This window comes from Hermetia illucens, chromosome 4 (genome assembly GCF_905115235.1).
Source record: "Hermetia illucens chromosome 4, iHerIll2.2.curated.20191125, whole genome shotgun sequence".
Classification (NCBI taxonomy): Eukaryota; Metazoa; Arthropoda; class Insecta; order Diptera; family Stratiomyidae; genus Hermetia; species Hermetia illucens.
Genome location: NC_051852.1, coordinates 145929220 through 145937510, shown reverse-complemented (window position 1 = coordinate 145937510; position 8291 = coordinate 145929220). Strand labels below are relative to the sequence as shown.

The following is an 8291-nucleotide window of genomic DNA, read 5'->3' as shown; positions in this document are numbered from 1 at the left end:
GCTGGGATCACCATATTGAATATGCTGTATGCTATAGTACCGTCAGACCCTGTGAGATAGGATGCTGGACAGCGAAGCTCTACTGACGTAGTAACATCTTAGACGTAGGGCAACAGTAAGGTGATGATGAGGGCAATGCATAATTTCAAAGTGTAAAGAATTAGGGACTGGCATGTCAAGCCAGAATAGCGTCTATGGACCGAAACCTCCTATCATCGAAAAACAGGCTAGTAATTTCTCCTACCTAGACTGGGCTGGTAAAAAGCAACTAAATTGTGATTGATTTCCTCCCAATTTCGGTGCTTATAAAATAAATAGAATTAGGAAATTGAAAGAATGTGTTAGGTGCAAACGACCATTTTTTGACCTATTTTTAACATTGATAGACATCTCATCTTCCCTGATTGACGTTGACAAACTCATGGAGGTCTTTCGGTCTTCTGCCGTCTCTATTTGTTACCTAATTTCTGTACTCGTTTCATATTGTCTTCGTAATAAAAAAACATGAATCTAGCGTATCACTTGTCTAACCTAATCAAGATAGTGGGTTTCCACCGATTCCCTGCGGAAATCATCCACCCAATCTCTGATTATTTCGTTTGTTTACAAAATACTACATATTGGCCCCGATCATTCACTCTGATATCCATATTCCATGAAATCCATTCAATTCGATATAAAAATAAACCAAATCAGGTACTGGAATATCATCAATTCAATCTACAATTTTACGAATGTCAGTTAAGAAATCAGTGTCAGAATACCAGATACCCCAATAAATTAATCATAATTAAAAACGTGTGTGCCTACCTGTATTTGTGTACATAATGATATCTGATAAACAATTAATCCGCTGAATATTTATTACATTGATAATTTCCTACCAATTTTCGCGAAAAAAAAATGCATTACTAAAAGTGGGATCAAGCGGGGCCAAATTTCAGCGTGAAGCTATAAAAGCCTCCAAACATTTTTCGGATAGCCACAAACAGATAGAATACTGAAGTGAATAAACTTACGTGACAAATACCCTTCCTCCTAATGGCAGTCATCAAGTACATTATTTTTGTTGTGATACTAGTGACCGTGTTGTGTGTTACGGTTAACTCTCAGTTTTTGGTTAGTATTTAGATAGTTGAGTGTTTAAGATTTTAAGTTGTACAAATCTCCTTCGGATTCGTCTTAATGTTTTGAATACTTTTGTTCATAGTGCTCACATTGCTCAACGGCGGATGATTGTGGCACTGGGAAAACCTGCCTTGGAAGGTTCGTGGATCAACCCAAACGGCTAGTAAACTGCTGCGAATTCCTATAAATTATGTATCTTAATCTAATTGTTAATTGTTTATAATTGTAAGATATAAGTCAGTGTTAATTATGGGTGTCGAAATAATAATTGTAATCCTTACTAATATATCTACTCGTCCTTTTTATTCATAATTTTCCTTTCCTTCTACTCATCAACGAATTTTCTGAAATGCCTAACTAAAGATCCCTTGTTAAGATGACATTTTTTTTAGTTTCTGTCAACGGACATTATTATAATTAACTCGCCGTTCATTGTCCTCAACTCCTACTCCAAAGACTCTTTGTAGAAAATTATTTTAGAGGGGGTAGGCCAGCTTCATATTAGACTTCCGTAGCGTGACTGGTCTCATAATTTCTATAGAATTGGTCTTGCTTGCGATTCGGGATGTATCTTCTAACCAATCATCCCAAAAGCTCCGAAACTCACAGACAACAGAGAAGTACTTTGACGAGAGAGAGAGGTGCCAATAACTCTTATAATCATAAAAAAACAGCAGGGAGATAAGGGAAACCGTTGTTACTCTGTTTATTTCTCTAAGATGAGAACGAAGTTCCCAGTTTAATATTTGTGGAAGTCATCCAGTACGCGATATTTTTGTGCTATTCCTAGCATCAACCCGAGAATATCTATAATGGACCGGATTAGAGATCCTCACATTACTTGCTTCAATGTGACCAGGCAATAAGTCACGATATCATCCCCTAGAATGATGACCATTGTCAGAGAGTGGCATTGATTTCGTAGAGAACATGGAACCAGTCTCTCCATGAAGGAATCCGCATAAAACGGATTGGAGAGCATATTATAACAATTCATGCTTAACGACCGAGTTAATATGCTTCAGAGACGCATCGAATCCATTGCCATGATTAAGAAAATAACCCAGATCAGATCAATAGTATGCCAAAACCTTTCAATGGGAGAGCTAACCTTTCAGTACGTGGTAGGATGATGAAACTGGGATTTAGCAATACAAAGATTTAGCAATACATGAGCACTCCTCAACTGACTTCTGCAGTCCAGTTCAGCTGTAGATTAGAATCGGTACACAGAAGCTCAAAAATTTCTGAAAAACATAAGGTTAGCTAAACAATCGTCGTGGAAACGTTCCCCCAAAAACACTTACTTATCCGAAATTAAACAGACTTTTTGTCTAAGAACAGCTGGGGGACCTACATTTACTCAGCGGGAAATACACAAAAAACCCTGAGGAAACGGCCCAACATCCAAAATTACAGCTCAGAACCAACAGTCAACACAGAGGCGTCCCTATATATTTCTGGTTCAAGAGCCATGGGTTCCATCCGTGTTGATCCGTCTATTGTATTGGATCAGTCAAGGGGGCTAGGATCTTCTTCGATGAAAGATCCTCGAGACCTGCATTCTGATGTCAAAATTTTTAGAGGCAACCATGTTGAGACTATTCTGTTCCCCGGACCTTGTTGCGGTAAACTTACAAAACCAAGTTACTGGTAAGAGGAGAAATGTTATAATTGCCTCTGCTTACTTACGCTATGATTCTTTGTGTCCTCCCCCGACCTAAGAACTTAAGGATCTGGTAGTGTATAAACTCTTAATAAGTAATAGCATATTTGTTGGGGCAGTAGCAAATGTAATCCTAGAGGACAAAAGCTGTTTGATTTTATCATTTCAGCTGGGCTGATGACCGCAAACGTAAGGTGCACCCCTACATTCGTGGAGCCAAGAAGAAGTGAAGTAATTGACCTTACAATCTGCACTTCAAAGTTGCTACAGTTGACTAGAGACTGGCCAAGCACTCGCCGGAAGTCTCACTCTCAGATCACCGTTACATAGAATTTAGTCTGACTATTGCAGATGAGGATGGACGATTCCGTAGCCTACACAATGACGAAATCTATGAACGATACCATGACCGTCCGGTTGTGGATAAAATTCGGCTCAATAGGTTATGGTGGGCGGGTCACTTAATCCATAGGGATGAGAATGATCCCACCCGGAAAGTCTATAAGAGCAATATCCATGGTAGAAAGAGAAGACGAGGCAGACCCTGCCTAAGATGGAGCGATGACGTAGGTCAGGACGCCAGACAGCTTTTAGGGATATCGAACTGGTGGAACTCGGTGCAAAACCGGGATGTCTGGAGTTCCTTATTAAGGCAGGCCTAGAACGGATACCGGTTGTTGCGCCGTTGATGATGATGATGATGATTGCAGACGAACAGCATATAATACAAAGACGGAATCCTAAGAAAACGGATTGGACAAAGTTCAATGAACTTCTTGGCGACAAAGTGGAGTTCCCTAGGAGCCTAAGGACTCCTTTGGCGATGGAAGATCAATTGAAAACTGCGATTCGCACACTCATAGAGTGCTTTGTAGAAGCTTGTCCTATTTTCCGTAGCCAAACGGTTCCATGGTAGCACCGAGAACTTCAAGGACTTAGGAAATCCACCAGACGACTTCTAAACCGTGCTTGCAAAAGCAATAAGGAAAAACATTGGTTAAACATATAGCAAAGTTTATCCTTTTGAAAAGCAGAAAGACTTGCAGGAGTATTGTGGCCATAATTCACAAAGTCAACATTTGTTTAAAATAGAAGTTCCCCAAGATGATACACTTCCTTCCTGTAATAAGGAAGTGGAATCCACGGAACATTTTCTATATGGGTGCCCCCCATGGGACGCATCAGATATTAGATTTTTGGTGTTGATGTGCTACAACTTCAGCGGGTAACATCACATCCACTAACGGAAATCCTGCAATACATAAGCGAATCCGGGATATTCCGTTAGACAGAGGAGTCGAGTACAATGGACTACTAAGGTCTAAGTGCTCAGAGGCCTTACCTCTTTCCTACTTCAAACAAACACACACACAACACAGAGGCCGAATTTAGTTAGTTTAGTCTCTAGGGGGTAGGTGCAGTTCTGAGCACTCAGGCCTTTATCAGGTCCACGGTACTATCCCCATAAACCGGCAATTCAATGGCTTCCCCCCTGCGCATTCGCAAGCTTTAGCGAATCTGAGAACATTCCCCAGAGCCAGAAAATGCAGATCCTTCGTTGAAGGAAACCTTACGAATATGTCTTCGTCTGAGATCTAAGGAGGCTGGGCAGCTGCATACGAAGTGGAGGGCCGTCTCTTCCTCTCCCATTCTTTCCATATGGTAATGTAGGGAGCACTGTTTCGTTAAAGGCTATACTGGGGTTTTCATGTCCCACTTCTTAAGGGACTACAAAAATGCCACTCTAGCGGCCTCAGATTCTTTGAGAAGGACTTTCGCCCATCGGCAAGAAATTAGATTTCTCCACTCAGCTGCGTGAATCCTTACAACTTCACCCTTCAGAGTTGACTTGACGGTGGTTGGCCGGAAGTCAAAAGCTGGTCCAGGCCCCAGCATGATAAATCCAATCCCTTGGCGTGCCAGCACGTCAGCCTCCTTATTACCAGTAATTTGTCAGTTCCCTGGCAACCACATCGGGAATTATAGATTTTGGGGAGTTTTGGGTTTTCTTATGAATTTATACATCCAATAAACCTGTTGCGGTGAAAGTCCCCAGGTGTTACCTATCGCCTAATGTTCCTGGATATGGTGCTTCCACATTCACTTGTAGTCGAGATGTACTCTTAAATACTTGACTATTTGTACCAGCTGGATTTCTGCCCCTGCTAAGGTGGGTAGCGTATAACTTCCCCAAATAACGTTCCTAGTGAAAATAACTATTCCAGCGTTCACCGTTAGTCCATTGCGGAGGCAACAGCTGTGGAATTCATGCAGAGTCACATTCAAGCGGCCGCATACTGTGTCCGCAAACTTGGCAGTAATTCCTACCGCTAGTTCATTCGGAAATGCGTGCGCGAAAACTTTTTGTCCTTTGGTAGCAACGGTAACCAGGAGCCATAACAGAGGGGAGAGGCCCCTCCCTGATCAACAGCGGTTCGATTCCATTGTCTCTTGTCGCCTCAGAAATTGCCGCGAATGAGGCATAATTGAAAGCACATTCGATGTCCATGAATGCGTCTAAAGCGTATTCTTTTTCGGACATCGCCTTTTCAATTTTTTTCGGAGCGGTATCTCCGTGGATTTGCCATTCTGGTAGGTATGTTGCCTATGGGGAAGTGGCACCTTAGGAATGTATGTATCCCGTATGAACCAATTTACTAGTCTTTCTAGTCCTTTTAGTACAAAGGACGTTTAACTGATCTGGTCGGAAGCTTTTTGCGTCCGTCTAGGTAGGTTTCATGGTTTGGGAATAAATCACGTGGCGTGGTAAGAAGCCAGCTGATTGGAATATAAGTGTGTGCTAGGCAAACGCGGTATATTTTCCGAATGTGTAGATTCAGAACATCCATTCCCTCTATTACTAGAGCAGAGATAATGGGATCCAGACCTGTAAACTTGTATCTATGGAACGAGTTTAATCCCATTTCAATCACTCCAGTGATATTACTCTGCGTGGCAGAAGATTCCAGTCTCCCGGTTGAGGGTTGTATGTGCCTGTCGGTCCTGGAATGAGATTTTGGACGCTATCCAGGAACTTCAGGCAAATGATTTGTCGTCTCCTTATTGCTTTCTGGGTAACTCCTGCTCTGTAAACGCAAATAACCCAGCTTCTGGTTATGCTTTTTAACAAGGATCCTCTTCAATTTTCAGGTTGCCTCAAAAGAGTTTGTCTCTACGGAAAAGCGCCTTCATAATGATACTTCAGCCGATCTTATGCTCTTCTTTAAAGATTTCGGTGCCTGTTTATATTATATCAATTCTATCCAGCGGCTGAATCAGACTTCAGAGCACGATTAGGAAGCACCCTTTGCTGTTCGCTTCTGCTTTGCCAAATCCATGGTGTTTTACCCTTCTCTGGCGTCTTGAGTAGACAGCTTTCTTCGAAAGCTTCTCTCATGCTAGTTGTGGTCATCTGGGCTGTCTTCTCAATTCCAGCAATCGATTTGATGCGCCTCCCAAGAATCGTGACTGTCTCTCTCAGTTCTATTTTATACGTCACCTAATCTGTCGTCCGCGGATTCCGAAATGGAATGGCCAGAGGTCGATCCATGTCCATTACGAGAGAGTGTAATTTCGTTTGATACTCTTCAGTCTCCGACAAGAGTAATGATGATGACCTCTCACCTAACTACGTTAAAGAAAGTGGATTGATGACCCAAGCTGAGGATCTGCAGATCAGTTCCTACTAGATACCCAGAGGCTGAAGTTTTCAATCCAAAATAGGATCACTTATGCGATTAAATGGACATTCACTCCGCTCCACAAGTTCAAGTCTGTGGACCGAGGGGTATTTTTCGCCCTAGTGTAGTAATAGAGGAAATGAATATCTTAGTCTACTTATCCAGAACATATCGACATATTTGACACACGCTTATATTACAATCACCTAGACTGATAGCTCCTTTATGAGCTATCTACTACCCAACCCGGAAACCTCCTCTCACTTGTACGCCCCCAAAAAGGATTGGAATGATCAGTTTAAATTCCCTTCTACGGAAAGGACTAGAAAGACTAATAGTTCGGTTCATAAGGAATATGCACATTCAAAGGGGGCGTTTTGCCTTCTCTGCAGACGGTATGCCACCACAAAGGCAAATCTACGAGCCCAAAAATTGAAAAGACTATGAAAAACAATAGGGTTTGAACCTATTCATGGATATGGAATATTTCTTCAACTACCCCTTGTTCGTAACGATTTATGGCACAGCAAAATTGTATGGAGTCGATCCGTTGGATACTTCATATGGTAGAGTGAAGAAGAAAGAATGGAACAAGATGTCACAGGAGCTACCCATAGGGACGGGGTTTCTCCCTGTCCCCTGTAAGGACTTGCTGGCGATCTAGCCCCAACATTAGTTTGAGAGCAACTTTACGGATAATCGACAATGCGTGCCTTTATGACAGACTTGTAGCTTTACTAGGAAAGTTAAGTGGGGCAACTATAAGCTCCCCACTTTATCGGGGGTGAAATTCCAGCTAGTACCAACTGCCAAGTAGTTAGGAGTACATTATCTATATCCAGGATAAGTACGATCTCTCCGATGAGGAGGACCATATATTGCTACCGATATATCGATATACCGAAATATGCCATTTTATTAGAAGCAGAAGAATGTCTGCAGCAAAATGGCAAAGTAGAACCCTTCAAACCTATTCAGCGTTACCGGCATTAAATAGCAACACTAAATCAAGATAGTTGGTGTCTAGCCGCTAAGGATTGCTGCTAAAATGTAGCCTATCGAACGGAAAATTCTTGAGTGAGTGCTAAGACACTCACACATCGCTGGCAATGGGAAGGATGACTGTCTGGCTTGCCAAGGTTCTGGATCGATAACGATAGGAAGAGGACCAAAAGTTGACGTTAAGCCATTGAGGGTCAGGTCTTCTCTGAAGGCTGAAGCAGCAAGGGTCTACGCAGTCGAATGGAGGAATTTGAATTCCGCTGGGTGGGCATTTTTACTGTCCCTTAAAAAGGGAACGCGAAAACCCTGGTATGGTTTTTAACGAAACTCGGCTTCCAAAATTACCATATGGACAAAATTGAAGTGGCGGCCCTGGTTATATGTAGCCGTGGTGATGGCCTTGGTTATATTGAACGAAGAAGATGAGGCGACATTGTATTTTATGTGCAGCTGCGCAGCCTTCTCAAATCAACAAAGATACCTTGGAAAGGTTTCCTCCAATGACGAATCGGTACACTGTCTGCCTCTGGAAAACGTTCTTGGATTCGTAAAGTGATGTCGCATACTGGAGGACGTTGAAAAGGGAATTCTAGGGAACAGTGCAATGGGCCTAATGAAAGACCTCCTGCTTGCATTATGAAGAATAAACTGGACTAACCATCTCATTCCACAGATATTAACTCAATAGATAATTGTCGAATTTTAAAGGAGCTGAGGATATTTGGGGAGCTTATGGAAAGAGGGCGGTTAGTCATACAAAATTATGCGACAAAATTAAGTGCATATCACTACCATAAATACTAGCTAACCCTCAA

The 8291-nt window shown here is 42.1% G+C and overlaps 1 long non-coding RNA gene across 1 annotated transcript; it reads left to right on the top strand.

Annotated features, from left to right (window-relative positions):
• The first annotated feature begins 963 nt into the window (after positions 1-963).
• Positions 964-1412, top strand: LOC119655442. Its single transcript, XR_005249912.1, has 2 exons — positions 964-1119; positions 1211-1412. It is a non-coding gene; the product is annotated as an uncharacterized LOC119655442 (long non-coding RNA).
• The last annotated feature ends 6879 nt before the right edge of the window (positions 1413-8291 follow it).